The sequence below is a fragment of the Scyliorhinus torazame genome, chromosome 3 (assembly GCF_047496885.1).
Source record: "Scyliorhinus torazame isolate Kashiwa2021f chromosome 3, sScyTor2.1, whole genome shotgun sequence".
Taxonomy (NCBI): Eukaryota; Metazoa; Chordata; class Chondrichthyes; order Carcharhiniformes; family Scyliorhinidae; genus Scyliorhinus; species Scyliorhinus torazame.
This window is the reverse complement of record NC_092709.1, coordinates 274,821,023-274,843,240: the sequence shown is the minus strand read 5'-3', so window position 1 is coordinate 274,843,240 and position 22,218 is coordinate 274,821,023. Positions and strand designations below refer to the sequence as shown.

Sequence of the window (22,218 nt, the reverse complement as noted above, 5' to 3'; positions counted from 1 at the left end):
AACCGGATGTCTTCAGTTCAAGCATGTTGGACGAATTACAACAAAGAGATGAAATGAAATGAAATGAAAAATGAAATGAAAATGAAATGAAATGAAATGAAAATCGCTTATTGTCACAAGTAGGCTTCAAATGAAGTTACTGTGAAACGCCCCTAGTCGCCACATTCTAGCGCCTGTTCGGGGAGGCTGGTACGGGAATTGAACCGTGCTGCTGGCCTGCCTTGGTCTGCTTTCAAAGCCAGCGATTTAGCCCTGTGCAGAGATGAAGAAGTTATACCAGAAAGCAAATACGGAAATGGAATCCGCGTGCATACCGGAATATCATTACATTAGAAATAATGTATTCATGAGGAAATGGAGACCTTTACATAGTCAAGCAGATGAGAAATTGGCAGAAGTTCATCATGTGGTTTTACCAGTGGGTTAAACAAAGGAGGTTTGGCGGGTCGCGCATGACATTCCAGTAGGGGGGTCACTTAGGGGCAAGCAAAAATATAAAGAAATATTTATTGCCCTGGACTCTAAAAGGATGTAGTTGAATTTTGCCATTTTAGTCACACATGTCAGGTAATAGGGAAATCTCAGGCGGTAATCAAACCAACACCTTTAATACACATTCCTGCATTTGAGGAACCAGTAAAAGCAAGATTTAGTGGCCATATCAGACTGAGAGGAAACTGAGTGAGTTGACTGATTTGATAAGACCGCCAGACAGAAGGAGGACTCACAGTGTGTGTCAGGTTAATATGCAAAAATGTTATTTTGATAGAGAAGGGAAGCAGGAGGATGTGTTAGTCGTTGTAACTCAGGGAGAAGAAAGAAATCCAGGCAATTCTGAATTTGACATTCCTCAAATTAAATTGGACAATGAGGAAACATTCAAAAAGTGGGATAAATTATTGAGTTCCCTTCCAGAGGAAAATCAAAATGACCTGAAAGAATCATTACAGTCATACAGAGCTGAGTGGTGGATAACTTGGAATGCACAAAAGTAATAACGCAGGATGTAGCTATCGGAAATGATGTTCCCATTAAACAATACCCTTGCAAGCCCAGTCAATTAACGACAGCACAGGTACAAAGATGTATGTAAACAAAAAATAGAACTCCTTTGACTACCTGTGAAAGTGGCATGAGAGCTGGATGTTCTATTACAGTGTAGTCGAATGGGAACTAGTGTGTTAAAGTAAGACACTGCACGTAATCTGTTAGTGTTAGAGCTGAAGTAAAAGTTCAAACATTGCGTTTTTTTTTTATTTGAATAAAGTTTGTTTATAAAATAACCAAGCCCTATTTCTTATAATATCACTCCTGGGACTGCATGGTAAATAGCCACTGTTGAGAACTGAGCAGGGATCCATAACACATTAGAAAGGTGTGGGGATGCTGGCGTTGGACTGGGGTGAGCACAGTAAGAAGTCTTACAACACAAGGTTAAAGTCCAACAGGTTTGTTTCAAACACTAGCTTTCGGAGCACTGCTCCTTCATCAGGCGAAACATTATAAAGGGTGCAGAGGAGATTTACAAGAGTGTTGCCAGGACTGAAAAAACGCACCTATGAGGAATGATTGAATAATAAAGAACAAAGAAAAGTACAGCACAGGAACAGGCCCTTCGGCCCTCCAAGCTTGCGCCGACCATGCTGCCCGTCTAAACTAAAATCTTCGACACTTCCGGGGTCCGTATCCCTATATTCCCATCCTATTCATATATTTGATGCCCCTCAAATTCACTATCGTCCCCGCTTCCACCACCTCCTCCGGCAGCGAGTTCTAGGCACCCACTACCCTTTGTGTAAAAAACTTGCCTCGTAATAGGTTAGGGTTGTTTTCTTTTGAACAGAGGAGGCCGAGGAGCGATTTGACTGAGAGGTACAAACTTTTGAGGGGCCTGGATAGAATGGATGGTGGAGCTGTTTACTTTAGCATAGAGGGGTTTTCAGCCAGAACAGGCACCATGGGGACCAAGCAGTCTCTTTCTGTGCCATAAACCTTCTATGGTTCTAACCCCACGGAGATTCCGAACGCTTAACCTTGCATAAAAAGTGTTAAGAAATTAAATTAGAATTAGGGAAACATCTTTGTGATGTTACTCATTTCTTGAAACAATAATTGAATGGATTTTAACCAATGCTGCCTTTACTTTGCACCATGCAGCATCATTTCTGAATATTATTTACATTGGTGAGTGTAGTGCAATGTAAGAGGCCAAATAATGTATCATATAATTTAAACCCCGAACATGCAAATGTTACTTCTATTCAATTAAGGGCTTTGCATCATTGATAATTTCCATCTTGATGGTCCATCTTAATCACAGAATTGTTAAGGTGCCTGATTGGTGCCATGCCCCTGCCTTTTCCCCATACCCCCGAGTTCCAAAATGTGAATATTTCATTTTGAGTACGTTTGAGAACGTGAGTCTAAGACAGGCATTAAGCATGCATATTTGATGAATATCAGTCTGAAAAGTTCAACAGTTTGCCTAAGATTCTCATAATTGCTACCCATGGAACGTTAGTCTGGAGAATTTTCATGCTCCTCAGCTAGTGGTCCACCTTAATGCTGAGAAAGCACCTTGGATAAAGAAGAAGTGATGAGGACCCGGAGCTACAATCAACTCTAATCTTCCACGCCACATGTGCTATCTAGCGCTACATATCACATCGTAATAATGAATAGGTTTAAGACTCAAACCCTTAATCATAATATAGGATCTTTGATACATGGGACAAATATTAAGGCAATGACTTTGAAGTCTTTGCCTCAGTATTTGTTTGATAGTGTAAAGCGAGCAGATAGTTAAAGTGTCTGAGAAAGAGGGAGTGTAGCTGTTCCTTTGTCTGGATAATTATTTTCTTTTATACCAGTTTTATTGCCATTTTTATTGATACTTTCTTGAAAGCCTCAGCTCTTTTCAATAGATCCCATTCATTTTGCATCCAATAATGGCATTCTTTATTGTCATTTCAACACTATTGTCTTTTTTTTTGCATGAAATGTTCATACATATGTATTTTACTCCACTTAACCATGAGGGTATTTGCAGCCCCCTCGAAAAGAACAGCGCAATCAGCTCTCACCAAATTGCAGCAGCAGACACTACAGAATGTGTCTGACTTAATTTATAGCTGTTCCCTGCAAAATAGTCCACCTTTAATGCTTCACGGAGGAGATCTTTATGAAACACAGCGGAGTGAAATCCTGCGATTTGCATTTCACAAAACTGTCACTTTCTTGGCTGCAAACCTAAAAGCAACCCAAGGAATCGTACTTACTTGTGGTGGCGTGTAGTGTAAAGAAACTAATTTAATCAAGAATACACTTCCCAGAGGAATGTGTAGTGCAATGTGTTAGAATCGCTGTCTTTCTATCCCGTCCTTCAAATGAGACCAAGGTCCAGCTGCCTTTTCAGGTACATATCAAAGATTCCCTTACATTATTGGACATTCATTTTGATAATCTCAATCTGTCTACGAGTGGTTTTTAGCCCAAGCACTACAGGGTCCACAATTTAGTATTCCGATCTCTCACGTTGGGAGTTTAAGGTAATTTTTATTTGGGGTAAATCGGCATTAACAGAAGGTAAAGCCCTATAAGCTGGATTGTTAAACTTACTGGTGATTCCAACTTTGACAAATTACTTGCTGTAATTTTCCTAGGGGCCTATCACTAAATAGCCAAACTGCCCCCCTGAATCAAGCAGTTGGTAATATTCCCAAAGTGGGGTCCGTATGGTGTAGATGGGAGCCGAACTGCAATATATAGATATTCATTATGGTGGAGCTTGCTGGATGTCTGATTTGAAAAGGGATTGAAGAATGTTTTATGTGGAGTTAGAAATAACAGAAGTGCTTCAGCTGCTTGCAGATTAAAACTATTGCTAGTTGCTGCCAGCCTGAGTTTGCCAAGCCTCAGTGTGTACCACAACCCATCTATTCCCTTCCCCCATGGGGACCTACCTCCATAGCCCGGCTAGCAGATATTGAGGTGCAAGAGTATTCTTTGAGATTGGCCCCAAAAGGTCACCACTTAGTTCATAGTTCATGACCAGAAATATTAAATAAACAGCACACAGCCAGAGTGGAAAGGTCTTTTGTTCCAAGCCTCGGCCTGCAGCAGACATCACATTACAATATTTAAAGAAGAGCAGAAGGGTCGCCATGACCAACATTCTTCCTTCATTCAACAATACCACAAATAAATTAACAGTCCCTTACCTTATTAGTAATCATGGCATTTTCGGTTTCTGGCTGCTTGTGTAAAATGGCTGTGGCATTATCGTAATTGGCATTGCACTGGAAGGTAACTCACTGTCGATGAAGCATTAAATATGTTTCTCATTGATTGGGTAACGTATTAAACAAATGCCAAATTCTTCTTTATGGCTTATCACGATTACTGAAAGTAAAAAATCAATGCTCAAAATGGATGCATGTTCTTCTCCCTCGTACTGACATCCTTCATTTTGTTAACAGTGCTAGGTAGAGAACACATGTCCGATTTGAACAAGACCTTGTGATGCATGTCTATAGCTCGTAGTTGGCTATTTTTCCTATGTCACAAAGGTTTTCAATATCCTTCCATTGAGGTCATAAAGGTTTATAGTAGCCTTTCATTTCCATCAGTCAATGAAGTTTAAACGCAAGAGAATGACGTTGCTGAAATCTTTTTCTCCTGTTTTCAGAAAGACGGATTGAATGTACCTTACATAAAGAAAGGTAATAGATAGCTCCAACAACTGTGACTCATTTTTTGGGACCCAAGGGTAATTAAATTATTTTATGATTGTCCTCCTGCTTTATTGTGTCATCTGAAATTTGTGATAGTGTTAGACACTACTCCTTCCTCCTTTGCCACTATCTTGAATGAGTCCTCCTGAGAAAATCTGCTGTCGGGAGTTGCATGCAGCACACCGATTCCTTGAAGATCATGATGGTACAAAATTTAAAATTTTATTTTCACCCACTATGCTTTGGTGAATGTACATCCTTATCCGGTGGTAGAGAACAGATTCCATTATGATATCACTTTTTGCTGCTTTTCCCCACTCAACATGTCATTGCCACTGTGGTAATTTCCCCTTTAAGGGGAACACAGCAGAAGATAGTCAGTCATCTGGCTTGGGGGACCAATTGGGACTGGGAGTGGGTAATCACCCCAGGGGGCAGAGTCCCCTTATTAGACATGAGGAGCTGGATTCTCCGGTCACCAACATCGAAATTCGTTCGGCAATCGGTCGGAGAATCACAGTTCCCGATCAAATCGGGGACATTGCATGAGGCCCACCCCACAATGCTCCACCCCCGACTGGCTCAGTTCCCGACGGCGTCAGTCGCTTGAGGTCTCATTCGTCGGGAACATGGCATGGCAGCTGCAGACTCAGTCCAGCGCCGCCACAGTCGGGAGGGCCGATCCGTGGGCAGGGGGACATTATCAGGGGCTGGGGGAATTGGTGGTGGGGTGGTCCAGGGCACGCGTGCCGGCGAAAGGGGGGGACTATTTTGCGGACCGAGTGCGCGAGCAACCGCCACCATGTAGCACGGCACGACTGCTGCAATCCACGGACCCTGAAATTCTCCGGGCCGTATCGGCAGCTAGAGCCGGGTGCTCTAAGCTGCTGGCATGCTAGGACTCAGCCAAACGGTGGACCGGTGGCCATTTTCCTCCATTTGTTCTGTGGTAAAACGCTACTGTTCCCACGTAGGCATGGGGACATAGCCTCAGAATCGGAGAATCCAGCCCAAGACATCTCGAAGGCATGTAGGGACTGCGGCAGCTGGTGGGTTGCTCCCGGGCAGCCATGGGACTGCTGGAGTCTGAACAGTTTTTAAAATTCATAAATGCCTTTCGTGTTTCCAAAGAAGTTTGTGAACCTGCATCATTACATTTACTAATTTTAAAAAAATAAAAGAAAGAAGTATTTGGTGTCTTTCATGATCTTAGGATGTCTTTAAGTATTTTGCAGCCAAGTAAGTACTTGTTAAGTTTTCAACTCACTGAAAGAAGGGGATCTCAGCATAAATGTGTGATTTCCAACACCCAAATATGCCCGGGAGGTTTACCTCTGCAGCATACGTTTGACGACACTAACAGTTTCCCCATCCATAAAACAACCTGACTGACAGTCTTGGGTTACAGTTGGACTGGGAATGCAGGTGAAAAGTCAACATGGTTCGGTAGGTCCTATCCCAAGGGAAGGCGTCCTGTCCCAAAGAGGATGGGTCCAATCCAAGTGCGGGTTGGTGATGTTGGATACAGGTTGTATGGGGAATTCAGGAAAATCATTCTTGAACTTCCAAGCCCACATATAATGCTTCAGGTGACTGTTCTCACCTTGCCGTAGCTTCCAGGTTGCTTAGACATCCACTGGTCCACCTGAGTAAAAGTTGGAAGTTTGCAAGTTGGAGCTAATTTCTTGCGAAACTACTAATTTGGGGTATTTAATCCCAACACCCATTACCTGCATCCAATTATACCACACTCCCCCATGTTAAAATCCCCCTCAGCAACCGGCTCCAAAGAGATCGGGACACCATCTTTTAAGGGCTTTCATCCCCACCACACATCAATGCACACCCCCATGGGGCTCCCATTAGAGACTGCCCCTGGCACAGGTTGGTACTGCAAGGTTGCCAGTGTCAGCCTGTGCCAGGGATCAGTGCCAGGGCACTGCTCCATAAGACATAGGTCCAGGTAGGCACACTGCCCAACGGGTCTTCTCAGCCATTTGATGACACCATTGATGATCTGGTAATCTTCAACTCCACATTTGTGTCTTATCCCCATGACCCTTGCAGATTAAACATCTGTCTATCTCAGTTTTGAACATACTAAATGGCCCATTCTCGACAGCTCTTATGGTAAAGAATTCCACAGATTTGCTACCCTCTGAGAGAAGAAATTCCTCTTCACCTCTGTCTTAAATTGGCGACCCATCACTCTGACATTATGCCCTCTGGTCCTGGACTCCCCCACAAGATTAAACTTCATATCAAGCGTCCTGAGAATCCTATATGTTTCAATAAGGTAACCTCTATCAGTTAGCCAATCCTCTATCCATATTAATATGCTACCCACAATAGCATATTGTTCTTATCTTATTAAGTAATCTTTTGTGCGGTACCTTACCGAACGCTTTTTCGAAATCCAAGTATACATATATTTTTTCTTTATTCATTTACGGGATGTGAGCATATATTTTCATCTCTAGTTGTCCTTCAGAAGATCAGGGCGAGTTGTCTTCTTGAACCGCTGCATTCCTTGAGCTGCAGATAAACCCACTGTGCTGTTAGGAAGGGAGTTCCAGGATGTTGCACCAGCGACAGTGAAGGAATGGCGATATATTTACAAGTCAGGGTGGTGAGTGACTTGGAGGGGAACCTTCATGTGGTGGGGTTCCCAAGTATCTGCTGTTCTTGTCCTTCTAGATGGTAGTAGTCGTGCGTTTGGAAGGTGCTGTCTAAGGAACCTTGGTGAGTTATTGCAAATGGTACACATGGCTGCCACAGTTCATCAGTGGTGAAGAATTTAAATGTTTGTGAAAGGGGTAACAATCAAGTGGGCTGCTTTGTCCTGTTTGGTATCGGGCTTCCTTAGTCTCGTTGGAGTTGCATTCATCCAAGTAAGTATAGAATATTCCATTATACCCCTGTCTTATGCCTTGTAGATGGTGGACAGGCTTTGGAGTGTCAGGAGGTGAGTTACTCACCATAGGATTCCTAGCCTTTAATCTGTCCGAATAGCCACAGCATTAATGTGGCTAGTCCAGTTCAGTTTCTGAGCAATGGTAACCCCTAGGATGTTGATTGTGGGTGATTCAGTGATGGTAATGCCACTGAGTGTCAAGAGGAAGTGGTTAGATCCTTTCTTGTAGGAGATGGTCATTGCCTGGCACTTGTGTGGTGCGAATGTAACTAGCCACTTGTCAGCTCAAGCCTGGATATTACTGCATTGGGACATGGACTGCTTCTTTATCTGTGGAGTCGCGAATGGTGCGGAACATTGTGCAGTCATCTGCGAACATCCCCACTTCTGACCTTATGATGGAAGGGAGATCATTAATGAAGCAGCTGAAGATAGTTGGACAAAGGACACAACCCTGAGAAACTCCTGCAGTGATGTCCTGGAGCTGAGATGATTGACCTAACCATCACAACCATCTTCTTTTGTGCCGGGTATGACTCCAATAAGTGGAGAGTTTTCCCCCTGATTCCCATTGACTTCAGTTTAGCTAGGGCTCCTTGATGCCACACTCGTTCATATGCTGTCTTGATGCCCAGTTCAGTTACTCTCACTTCACCTCTGGCATTCAGCTTTTTTGTCCATCTTTGACCCACAAAGCTGAGGTCAGGAGCTGAGTGACCCTGGCGGAACCCAAATTGAGCGTCCAACAGCACGTTATTGCTGAGTAAGTGCTGCTTAATAGCACTATTGATGACTCCTTCCATCACTTTGCTGATGATGGAGAGTAAACTGATAGGGCAGCAATTGACTGGGTTGGATTTGTCCTGTTTCTTGTGTGTAGGACACATCTCGGCAATTTTCCACATTTCCGGGTAGGTGCCAGTGTTGTAGCTGTACTAGAACAGCTTGGCGTGGGTGTGACAAGCTCTGGAGCACATGTCTTCTACACTATTGTCAGAATATTGTCAGGGTCCATAGCCTTTGCAGTATCCAGTGCCTTTAGCCGTTTCTTGATATCACATGGAGTGAATCGTATTGGCTGAAGGCTGACATCTGTGATGCTGGGGACATCCGGAGGAGACCGAGATGAATCATCCTCTTAGCATTTCTGGCACATCTACTTTGATAAAGAGTCACCCAGACTTGAAATGTTAGTTCCGTTCGCTCTCCACAGATGCTGTCAGACTTGCTGAGATTGTCTAGCATTTTCTGTTTTTGTTCAGATTCCAGCATCCGCAGTAATATTACATCTACTGGTTCCCCTTCATCTATCCTGCTCGTTACCACCCCAACGTATTCTAATAAATTTGTGTGGAATGATTTTCCCTTCATGAATCCATGCTCACTCTGCTTGATTATATTGTGCATTTCTAAATGCTCTGTTACTACATCCTTTAAAATGGACTCTAACATTTTCCCAATGATAGAAATTAAGCATCTGGTTTAACTGGCATATAGTTACTTGCTTTTTGCCTCCCTCCTTTTTTGAATAAAGGTGTACCATTAGCAGTTTTCCATCATCTAGGACTTTCCCAGAATTTAAGAATTCTTGGAAGATTACTACCAGTGCATCCACTATCTCTGTAACTACTTCCTTCAATATTCTGGGAGGCAACACATCAGGCCCGGGGGACTTATCGACCTTTAGCCCCATTAGGTTCCCTAGTGCTTTTCCCCTTATGATAGTTATTGTATTTATTTCCTCCCTCCCTTCTGCACCTTGATTATTTAATTTTGGAAGTATTTGTGTCTTCCACTGTGTAGACTGATGCAAAGTATTTCTTTAACTCCTCTGTCATTTCCTGGTTCCCCATTATTATTTCCACAATCCCATTCTCTAAGGGGCCTATGTTCACTTTGGCTGCTCTCTTCCTTTTTATATATTTAAATAAACTCTTGCTATCTGTTTCTATATTACTTGCCAGTTTACCTTCATAGTTTATCTTCTTCCTCTTTATTATTTTTGTGGTCATCTTTTGTTGTTTTTTAAAACTTTCCCAGGTGGCTTACCATTAGTCTTTGCCACGTTTTTTCTTTAATATAATACTTTCCTTCACTTCCTTGGTTAACCATGGTTGATTTATCCCTTCATAGAATCTCTCTTCCTCACAGGGATATAATTTTTAAAAAATAAATTTAGAGTACCCAATTCATTTTTCCAATTAAAGGGCAATTTAGCATGGCCAAGCCACCTACCCTGCATATCTTTTTGGGTTGTGGGAGCGAAACCACGCAAACACGGGGAAAGTGTGCAAACTCCACATGGACAGTGACCCAGAGCCGGGATCGAACCTGGGACCCCAGCGCCGTGAGACTGCAGTGCTACTCACTGTGTCACCACGCTGCCCTACAGGGATATACGTTTGTTGTGAGTCCTGAACTATGCCCTGGCATGCCCCAGTCCCCCTGGGGCTATACTTACCTCTGCGGACCCAGAGGGATACCCTTGACTGCCCTTATATTGGGCCAAACCTGCTGTAAATATTTAGTGAGGGAAGATCATGAGGTGGGTAGGGGCCTGTTAATAATATTTAAATTGATGGAAATATATTAAAATGACATTTAAGCCCTTTGTGGGTGTGACCCTCGTGACGTCATCGCTGATGGGCGGGGAAAATTGGGAAACGTGGTCTCTCTGGCGGGAATTACATTTCCCGATTCTCATGGGAAACACTGTCCATGTCACTGATCCCACAGACAGCTTTGTCATAATATACACCAGTATATCATGGTGCAGACACACACTGATGGACACACAGTGGGAACAATCAACACACACAACACCGCAGCCAATCACCAGTGAGAGCACACTGACTATAAAGTCAGGGGGCACCAGAGTTCCTGCTCATTCGAGTAGCAGCTAGCTAGGAGGACAGAGCTCACAGCCTGCAACACAGACATTCACCATGTGTTGAGTGCATCGACTGGTTAGGACAAGGCAAAGGTCTTTAGTTAAAGCTAGTATCATATTAACCCACAGTCTGAGTATGTTTAAACAGTTAATGATTCAATAAAATAGTGTTGCACTATTTCAAGTGTTGGTGACCTGTATGTGATCCAGAACACCCAACACATCAAGCTTATGTGATCTCAATATCATCCCCGCAGTCTTTGGTTTAACTTGTCATCATTAGATGACACGTCTGTCAATTTAGCATTTCCTCAGTGCCACATTGATAAGGGGGGCTGTAGTTCAGTTGTCTGGGCGGCTGGTTCGTAATGTGGAGCGACGCCAACAGCGCAGGTTCAATTCCTGTGCTGGCTTTGGTTACTTATGAAGGCCCTGTCTTCTCAACCTTGCCCTCACCTGAGATGTGGTAAACCTCAGGTTAAATCACAATCAGTCAGCTCTCAAATTGGAGAGCAGCCTATGGCACTCTGGGATTTGGCAGCATTTAAATTTTTACATACGCTCAAGCTTCGGTCCTTCAACCCACGATCTTTTAACTCATAGCCAAGAGTGCTGCTAAGAGCCCAGAAGGCAACCAATAAAATTAGCATTTTTAATTGCTTACCATTGAAGAAAAGATTTGCTTCTGACAGGACGTAATTGTTAATGATACAATGTTTAGTGGCAATCTTAAGCACTTTGCCACAAAACCTATGGGTGCTGATGAGCCAGTTGATATTTTCAAGACTGTGATGGACAGATTATTGTTAGCTAAGTGTAATATCTTGAAAGACAGGTGACCGCTAAGTAGATGAAGGTATCTTAAAGCAAGGAACTATTTACAGAGAGTGGGATAAAGGCTACCGTACTCCACGATTCCAAACCCATGCTCAGGATTCGTCTGCTCAGACACGATTAACCCGATGGGTCACATGACCCTCCGAGAACTCCTCCCCCTAAAGAGGCACAATACCACAGTAAGGGTGTCAAGGGATGTGGGACAAAGCTAGCTAAATGGAGTTAAGATATAGAACAGCAATAATATGACAGAATGGTGGCAGAGGCTCATGGCACAGAATGACCTATCCTGTTCCTATATTCCTATGATTCTATGCCTCTTTAAAATAATGGCCAGGATTTTCTGCCGCCTGCCACAGGTAACGGAGTTCCCGGTGTGACGGAGAATCCAGCTTCATGAAGAAAACGGGATCAAAGCCTGGCACCGATTCCTTTCCAATGCCTCGGCCCCCCCCGCTGGCATTACATTGGGATTTTGTGCCGGCGGGAAGAGGCAAATTGCTCTTAATGACGCATTTGCATGCACTTAACGGCCGGGCACCATGTTCTCTGGGCCCTCGTGATTCTCTGGTCCTCTGAACAAACGTGGCCCTGGCATGGTGGACCTCGCTGTGAACCAAGGGGGGAACTCCTTAAGGGAGTTGATGCCAATGTTCCCATCCGAGGATCACCCTCCCCACACAATGCAAGACCTGCCCACCTCATCCCCAACAAAACACTCCACTACTCCCCAACGAACCCCCAAAATAAGAAGACCCCCCACAGATCCCCCAAAATAGGACCCCTGACAGGCAGCCTCCCAGAAAAGAGACCCCTTCACTCTTGAGTGATTTTGAAGTGGTCATCTGGAAATTGACAGTACATAACTCTCTTTGAAGTGGTTGATGTTTATAATAAACATTATCGTTAGAGCACTTTAGAGTTACTTAATCGTGAAGGAAGATGAATGAAGAAAGGCTGACAGCTGTGTATGTGTGAAAGCTGTCAATCACAGCCTAGTAAGCAAAATGAATGAATAGCTTGCAGCTCCAGCATCTGAGGGGGTTTAAACACAGCTGACTGGTTTCTCTTTCCAGGAATTGACACATGTGCTTCCTCTGTCTGAGCCAGGTGAGCATTTCACCAGTAACCTTTTTCACTGCCTCTGTCTGGACTGCTCTCTATCTTCCAGACAGGGTCCCCTTTCTGGGGAAATGCCTGACAGGGTCTCTTTTCTGGGGGACTTCCTGACAGGACTCTCTTTTCTGGGGGTCTGTTGGGAATCTCTTTATTTAGGGGGTCTCTGTGGGGCCTCTATATTTAGGGGGTCTGTGGAGGGAGGGTCCCTTTATTTAGGGAGTCTCTGGGGTGAGTCTTTATTTAGGGGGACTCTGTCGGGTGGGATGGCCAGGTCACCCCTGTACTTGGGGGAAGGAGGGGAGACCCAGAAAATCCGGGGGTGGGAGGGCTGACTTATGATGCTGGAGGAAGGGTGGGGTGGGGGGGAGGGGCGGGAGGGGGCGGTTGGGAAGCTGAATTGCAATGCGGGGGTGAGTGGTGGCCAGCTGCGGGACCTCACTCAAAATGGCGTTATGATAGTGGGATTTCCTCAGGAATCCCTCGGAATCCTCGCCAATGCATAAATTTGCTCTGCTGGGCGCGCAAATCATTTGAGAGAAATTGTGTACTTTGCTATTGATATGTATTTTCAACCACAGAACTATACTTCTAAAGAATCAATCGACCTTTAGAACAATTATATGCAATTATTCTCCAGATTGACATTGGCTCCAGTGGGAGAACATGGTCCGCAATCCAATGTGCAGATTCCTGACGTACCTGAGACTTTGGGATTTATCCCCTTCACGTGGGAGACCTTGGGCGAGCATTATTCAGCACTGGTCCCCACAAACGGGGACCAGATGGAGTGGCAATCGGGGGTCTCCTAGGATATTGGAGGCCCCCAGCTAAATGTACTTTGGGCAGTGTGGTGCCCTGGCACTTCTGGTGTCACCTGGGCACCCTGGCAGTGCCAGCTTGGTGACAACCTGGCACTGCCAAACGTGCCCAGGTGGCCTTGCAAGCTGGTATGAGCACTGCCAGGATTCCAGGTTGGCACTGCCAAGGTGCCAAACTGGCATTTTATGCGTGCGCACTGTTGGGCCGGGAGAGCCCTGGGTGGATGTTGGGGAGGGGACCCTCCCATAGTGTGTTCGGGCTGGGGGGGCCCAGGGGTCACGATTTAAAAATGGCATTCCAATCTCTTGCTACATTGCGGAGGTCCGTACTCAGTGTACATAACGGGACTATGTGGAGCCTTAGCAGGGCTAAGTGTGAGCACCGGGAAACACACAGCTAAACGCTATTGGGATTGGACTTTGTTCCCAATTAGTTACATCAAGCCCATAATCCTCCAAATGGAGAATCTTGCCCAATAACACTAAACTTGTGTTTTTAAATTAAGTTTTGTCCAATTTTAAATTGGTTTAAGTCTGCATTTAAATAATGTAGACAGGGCTGTTTTATGAACACCATGGGGTAACTTTAATTTTTGGTAATTGTTTAAAATAAAGTAAAAATGTACAATTTTTGTATTTAAAAATAGGTTATTAAAAGAGAATTGTTGTCAGGTGCACTTACCAACATGATTGTTAATTGGTAGGAAATTTCAAAGCTTATAAATTTCTTCAGATGAAATTAGTGTCTAAATACATTTAAATGATTTTCCTTTATTCTTGGTGATAATAAGCCATTGAAAATAAATGGGTAAATGCCTGTATTGAAATGGTGGACAGAAAAATTTACATGTTTACGTTTCATCTGTTAGTATTCATTTCCTGTTTGGGGATCTTACAATAATATGAAGATATTTTGACCAGTTTTATAAGTAACATCTTGCATGGAAATTCCCTGGTTAAATTTGTCCAAGTTCCCACAGAAAATAATGTACAAAGACCACTCAGACTTGGTAGCTGCAGTATGAAATTCCACAGACTTGGTGTCAGGAAAATCCATTCTTCTTTTTATTCATTTATGGGATGTAGGCGTCGCTAGCAAGGCCAGCATTTATTATCCATCCCTAGTTGCCCTTGACAAGGTAGTGATGAGCTGCCTTCTTGAAACGATATAATAGCTGACAAATGAGAAATAGAACTACTTAAAAAAGAACAGTGGCAAGCATCTTTTATCAAATGATACTCACATTAGTTGGTGCCATGGTTCCACTATCTACATTGGCATAACCTTGACCTACTTGAACTTTGGAATATTGGTGGGGGGACAGGTGGGGTTGGGGCAGAAATGATAATTACAGTAAGTGCATGCAAATCATTTACATTTATTTCCAGTCTTTGACTTCTTTGATGTCCTTCATTGCATTTCACCTGGAGGAAGAAACTCCACAAATATTCTCATCCTCGATGATGGGGGAACCCAGAACATCAGTGTAAATGATAAGGCTGGAGCATTTGTAACAGCCGTCAACCAGTAGTGACAAGCGAATGATCCATTCCAGCCTCCTCCTAAGGTCTCCAGCATCACAGATGTCAGTCTATAACTAATTTGGTTCTCTTCACATGGTATCAAGGAATAGCTGAGGTGCTGGATATTGCAAAGGCTATGGGTCCTAACAACATTCCAGCAATAGAACTGGAGAATTGTGCTCCAGAACGTGCTGCGCCTTATCCAAGTTGTACAGCTACAACACTGACATCTACCCCATAATGTGGGAAATTGCCCAGGTTTATCCTGTGCACTAAAAGCAGGACAAATCCAACCCGGCCAAATACCATCCCACCAATCTACTCTCGATCATCAGCAAAGTGATGTAAGGGGTCATCAACAGAGCTACCAAGCAGCACTTACTCAAAAATGACATGATCAACGGCAAGACCCTGGGAAGCACCGAGGCTTAGGGGGACCTTGCGTTGCATGTTCGGGCGAGTGGAGCTCCCCCACTCGTGTTGTATAGCCATGTGTTTCTTGGTGCTGCGAGCAACGGAAACACATGGCTCAATGCACTCGCGATGGGGCTTTGTTCCCAATGAGTTGAACCGCCCCCCTAGGCTATAACTAACCTGCCCACTCTCCTCAGTCCTCAGTCCTCAGTTTGGATTCCACCAGGGCTAATCAGCACATGACCTCCTTGTCATAATATCCACTCATGTATATAATGAGATACAGACAGGCAGTGATTGACACATAGGATGGCCAGTAAGCATACAACACAGCACAGCCAATCACCAGACAGGACACTATCACTATAAAGCCAGAGGGAACTAGGTTTCCTGCTCTCGTGGGACCCAGCTACTGAGACAGTCAGAGTCCACGAGCTAACAAGCACAAACACCATGCGGTAGCTAGTAAGTCTGGTCAGGCTACTACCAGGTCACTAGTCAGATCAGTATAGTGTCAACCCACAGCTGAATATGTACATCAGTTCATCTAGTTGAATAAAACAGTGTTGGATCTTCTCCTGTGTTAGATGTCTGTTTCTAACTTCCCTGCATCGAGTGCAGTCCACATCGAACCAACCTGCCTAACACATCACTCCTTACAAAAGTGGTACAGCCATGGACAAAAGAGCTGAATTCCAGAGGTGAGGTGAGAATGGCTACCCTTGGCATCAAGGCAGTTTTTGACTGATGTAACATCAAGGGGACCTAGCAAAACTGGAGACAATAGGAATCAATAGAAATGCTGGCCTTGTCAGCGGCAACCATGTCCTGTGAAAGAATGAACAAAACATTGGTTGGAGTTGTTCTGCCCCTGCTACTGGTAGAATCTACTGGTCCCACGAAATTCAATGAACTATTGAGTGGTTAGCCACATCTGCTATGTGGGAGCCCGCTGTGGAAGGGCTGGAATGTTCCAGCCACAAAACGGTGTGCTGTTCATGAACCTGTGCCGATATTGCTCCTGAAGTAAAATAATGACAGTGAACTGAGGCTGACCTGCCCTTGATTTGTCCTTCTCACCGAGCTAACATTTTGCACTCCTTCCTGATTGTATGGATGGGGTTTGGAGAATTACTCATCAGAATTAGGAACAGGCTAAGGCTTCTATGTGCAATGAACACAACTCATTTTCGTATATCAGCTCAATCAACCTGACTTCATAATATAGTCCTTAGTTTTATATTTCCTTGCAGAGAAGGGGAGATTTAATGTACACTCTGGTGTACATTAAGAATATATTTGGAAACTGTTCACTACCCCCCCCCCCCCCCCCCAATGATTTTTGCTCTGTTAAAATTAATGATTAGAAAACCATAGGCCTGATTTGGCATTTCCTAATAAGATAAGAACTCCTGGTGTGTGCTGGGACTACCGAAGCAGAAAATCTTCCCTCTAATTGCTTTTGAATCAATTTATGCTTTCTGCTTCAATGCAATTAATTGGTAACTTTTTCAACAACCAGTTGGTTCGCGCATTTTTGCCTCATTTCCCTTCTTATTCCTAATTCTTTTTCTTTTAATTCCTCTAGCTTTTGGTCAATTAGCCATGATTAACTTTGTCCTTTCCTTCAACGTTTGCAAAGGAAACAAACCCAAATATTTTGGGCGCAATTCTCTCGAAACATTTCTCAGTATGACCATGGTGAGAAACAAGGTATGATTCCCATCGGGTGGTTCGGTGCGATACCAATCGCAATCCACCCACACTTTGGAGCCAGGGGTGATTTGCGCTGAAAATGCGATGTGCAAGACCTGAAGATGATGGCAAGGCCGTATCTTTAGAAATCCGTTTTTAAAGGACACCCCGATCTCAGAATAATGCTGCAGCATCCCCACTTCTAATAATAATAATCTTTATTATCACAAGTAGGCTTACATTAACACTGCAATGAAGTTACTGTGAAAATCCCCTCGTCGCCACACTCTGGCGCCTGTTCGGGTACACTGAGGGAGAATTCAGAATGTCCAAATCACCCAACAAGCACTTCTTTCGGGCCTTATGTGAAGAAATTGGAGCACTTGGAGGAAACCCACGCAGACACGGGGAGAACGGGCAGACTCCACACAGACAGTGACCCAAGCCAGGAATCGAACCTGGGACCCTGGTGCTGTGAAGCAACAGTGCTAACCACTGTGCTACCATGCCTTCTCACCAGCAATGATGTCCTCAACCCATCCCAGACTGGCAAACCCCCCTTCCCACTTCCTGCCGGCAATGAGCCCCGCTGCCAATCGCTGTCATCACGCCCCCCCCCAACACACACATACACACATACATACACACAAGTAAGTGACACTCTGCTATGGGGTCGGCAAAGGCCTCCCCTTTCCAGCAGTGCCTGAGTGTCCTACCTTCATGCCCTCCCTGAAGCCTCCCTCCTCTCTTTCAGGGACCCCCCCATCGCCAGTACCAACCTGGCACTGGCCGGTACAGCCAGTGGACAGTGCCAATGTACTTCCAGCGATGTCCCTGACCACCCATGGGCTAGAAAAGCCTACAAGCCACCCAGCATGGTCATCACATCTATCCAGAGACTTCAACAGTAGTTGTTCCTCATTAATGTACATTAATGTCTGAGTGGTGTTAGCTGCTTCTAGGTTGGAAAAATATCTCCAGGGCAGACATGTTGTTCAGGCATCAGAGGTTGAAAAAGATCCAGTCTGAAAAAGTTGCAGTCAGATAGAACACCTGCTCTTCCTAGAAAGTACTTCAGACTTTTAACAAACCCACTATGAAAAAGAACCACTCAGACAGGACATCTGCTCTTTCTCGGAAGCATTTCAAAGTAGAAAAAGGCCACAGTGAAAAAAACGGAACTGAGACAGAACATCTGCTCTTTCTCGGAAGCACTTCAAAGTAGAAAAAGGCCACAATGAAACGAGAGGAACTCAGTCAGAGCACCTGCTCCCTCTAGGAAGCACTTAAGAGTTAATGGACTTGAAGTGCTATGAAAAGAAACAAAACTAATCTCTCCTTTGAGATAATCTTCAGCTGTCAATCAAGAGGCTTGTAAAAGTCAATGTCAAATTTGATGTAGACAGCGAGGTACAGTGGGATAAAAGAAGTCAGACTGTAATATTGAAACCACGGAGCCTATTAAAACTTCAAAGCAAGTGAAATACTTCTCTAAGAAAAAAGCTGCAGAATGGCTCTGTCCCGTGAGAGGATTTAAGGACAGACAGGCCACAACTGTGGATTGATCTGCAGTGGGATGTTAAAGATGAAAGAAAGCAGGTTTCAAGACTTCACAGACACAAAGCGACGCTCATCCAGGGGGAGACCCCTGACCTGGGCCGCTCCAGCCCAGCCCCATCCCACCAACCCCCAGCTCCTTTAAAGCACCGCGCCCCCGCCCCATGGCATCTGGCCAGTGGCTGCTGTGCCCTTGTGCTCCCTGGAGGTAAGTGGAGAGGGGTACTCACCCCCCCCCCCCCCCCCACCCACCCCTCCCTCGGACTCCATGGTGCCTGGTCCCTGCTTTTAAGGACCTGTAGTGATTCATGCCTGGATGACTCCCTGCTGGCAGAGGGGAGGGGTAGGGGAACAATTATGGGAAAGAAGGATTGACTAAAACTGGTGGAGGTAGTCATTATGGCGAAAGCTTCAACTATGGCTTCATATTTCACAATCCTGAAGACGTTTTAGGGAATTCTTTGGAGGTGGGGATTCCTTTGAAGATTCCTTCATGGATGATCCCTTTGGCGACTTCTTTGGATATCAACGAGGTAGGCGAGGGGTTAAAAGAAGCAGGAGTGATGGAGAGTTTTCTCCTTTTGGTGGATTTTCTGACTTTGATCTTAGTTTTACTTCATTCAGTTCATTTGGTAATCTTGGAACAACATCATTCTCCACTTCTTCATATGGAGGCGGTGGAAGGGGTAACTTCCGATCAGTATCGGCATCTACCAAGTTTGTTAATGGCGGGAAAATCAACACTAAGAGGTTTAATGCTCTTGTCAGATGGCCTGATGTATATTGAAGAACACTTGTAGCTAAAGCTATAAACAATTTAGTAGCATTAACTGCGGATAAACTATATACAAAACAACAAATGAATAATATTATTAACATGCACAAGAACCCTCTCTCTTCCAGCTCTCCAGTCAGTCTGAGGTCACCTAACTCTAACATTCACTTATATACTAGTGAGACTCTTAGTGGTCAGTCAGTGAATTACAACACAACCATGATTTCACTACAACAGGATTGTCGAAAATGGCTAAGAATGAGTGGAAGCAGAGGAAGATGGTCAATTAAAACCTTTAACAATAACTGGTAAGGGCAGCTATTATGATTAGATAACAAGTAACTATTCCCTCATATTTAACAAGTGAAAATGGATGAGCACTCATGGGTGAAAAGATTTTTGAGTGTACCGTGGAAGGAATTTTGCATTATAAGTTACATTTTTCAGTTCAAAATAATTTTGCTGGTTGTTATGGCACCCATAATCCGATGTTCATGCCTGACTCGGTGTTTACTTTGACAGGTCCACGGAATAGGATAATCTAGTATTGATTTTTTTGAGTTCTCTTTTTGTATTATTAATTTATTGATGCACTTTCTTGTGTAACCATTTTCACCGAGCATTTATCTTTTGAATCTACAGATTATTCCACTCTAATCCAAATTTTTCTAGTTAAATGAATGCAAATTAGCTTCCAACTTGCAGGAAGATTTAATGTGTTAAACTTTTTCTAACTCTTTTTTGTACTTGCTAGTAAATATAATTCAGAATATTTAATGACAGAGTTTGCATTTTTTGCTTGAAATTACATCTTTTGTGGTTTAGTTTTTGCATGTATGCCTGAGGTGATATTCAGTGATATTTTGGGGACTGTTGGTTTCATGCTGCTTTAACCTGATAACTCAACAGCATAACATGTTGATGCTGGCAGAATGAAAACTTTATTTGTTCACAAATTACATGAAAAGAAATGTTGATGACATAACCATTAAAAAGGGCATGACATTTAAAAAAAAAAAATAAGCGGTGGCAGAGAGCAGGTCACGCACCCGGCACGTACACTGACATCATGCGCCTGTGCATCCATGCTTTGGTGCAAAATCTCAGAGGAGAGATTCCTCCATTTTCCAGCTCTCAGCAAGCAAGGCAACAGGATTGTGAGGAACTGAAGATGGATCATTTTAAACAAAGAAAAAACAGAAATCGGGAAGAAAATTGTGTAAAGGTGATTTCTTGAGGTATGGTTTTGTTAATTGTGTCAATGCAAATCAGGATGTAAAGCCCATGTGTGTTATATGCAGAGAAGTATGTTCAAATGAATATCGAAAACCCTCAAAACTTCAAAGGCATTTGAAGACTAAGCAGTTAGTTTAAGGACAAACCGCTTGATATTTTTAAAGGGATGCAGCAAGAACGTACATCAGCAGCTGAAGTTCTTAGCAGAAATGTAAAATTGAATGACAAAGCAAGTGAGATTGTGAGGACCAAGCAGACTCACCTGTCGCATTAAAGGGACATAAAAATGGTGTGTCACGAAGGTTGGCCGGCGTGGGTCCCGAAGTTCAGCCGATTGGTAAAAGTAGGTCCAGTGAAAAGAATTTTGAAAAACATTCAACTATATCATTTTATAATTCTCTAAGATAAATGATCAGGGCCGGGATTCTCTGTCTGTTCAAGGCAGTAGGATTCTCCGGTCCTGCAGCAGTGAAGGGGAAATTTGGCTGAGCGCTAAATTCTCCATCCTCACTGAGCAGTGGTAGTGGGGCAGACCTGCAATTGGGAATTCTGGCCCAGATGTTCTGATTTAACGATGCTGGCTGAAGGATACTGTTCAGGACACTGGGGAGATCTCCCCTCCCCTTCTTCAGAAGAGTGCCATTTATTTTTATGATGTGGAGATGCCGGCGTTGGACTGGGGTGGATTTATTTTTCTACCTGAGAGAGCAGAAGGTACTTTGATTTAACAACTTAGCTAAAAGACTGCACCTCTGGCTGTGCAGCATTCCATCAGTACTGTACTGCTCATGTGTTTGGAGAGGCGCTTGTCGCACATCCATGTGACAGAGCCTGACCACTGAGTCAAGACTATCACTCTCATGATGCCGCACTGATGGCATAGTTGAAATTGTAACTTGGAACATTGGAAATAGGAACAGCAGTAGGCCATTCGGCCCCTTGAACCTGGGAGGGACAATGAGATTTCATTGTAGAGATCATGGGACCATGGGTACACATGGTATTCACAGAATAAATGCAAATTCTTGGAGTCTCATTAAAGTTCTTTGACATAGAAATGTTTTTTCTGTTTTTTGTGTTTCCTTTCACTGGCACAAACTTTAAATTTAGGTTAAAAAAAGCGCTCCAGATGGCTGGGATAATTTCTATTTTTCTGCTGTCTTCATTTTCAGATTCAAACTATAAAATTTCACACCTGCATGACATGCTGCAAATGAAATAACATGAACCAGATGCAACTCAGCAGGAATTTCTAACAAAATGATTGCATAATTTTCCATAATTAGCAAAAGTAAAACAAAAATTGTCAGCAACATATCAGTCTTCAGCCTTTTGGTCTGAACATTTATTTCAGCAACAAATCTATCATATAGAACTTGTAGGCCGTTGCAAACATTTCTATGAAAGAGTTAAACGTCTCAGCGAACAGGACATTATTTTCACTTTGCAATTGTTGTGTCTCAGGTCAAGTCTGATAATTCAAACTACAGTGTTTGGTGGGATAATTGTTTGATCGGGGTGTGCACTTAAATAGGGAACTAATTATTTAATTTACTACAAGTGTAATGATCATGCAGTTACAGTTGAATGTAAATTGATTACTCACTTGATCACCCATTGTAAGCCCCTTCTTTTTATAGGCTGCTTTTCATCTACATTTTTCAGTGGAGGAGCTCCCTTCACTGTTAGTTTCTTACTTACAGCAG

General features: G+C 43.6%; 1 pseudogene; it reads left to right on the top strand.

Annotated features, from left to right (window-relative positions):
* LOC140409423 (dnaJ homolog subfamily B member 6-like) overlaps positions 1-19,618 on the top strand; it is a 28,836-nt pseudogene extending 9,218 nt beyond the window's left edge.
* Positions 19,619-22,218: the final 2,600 nt, after the last annotated feature.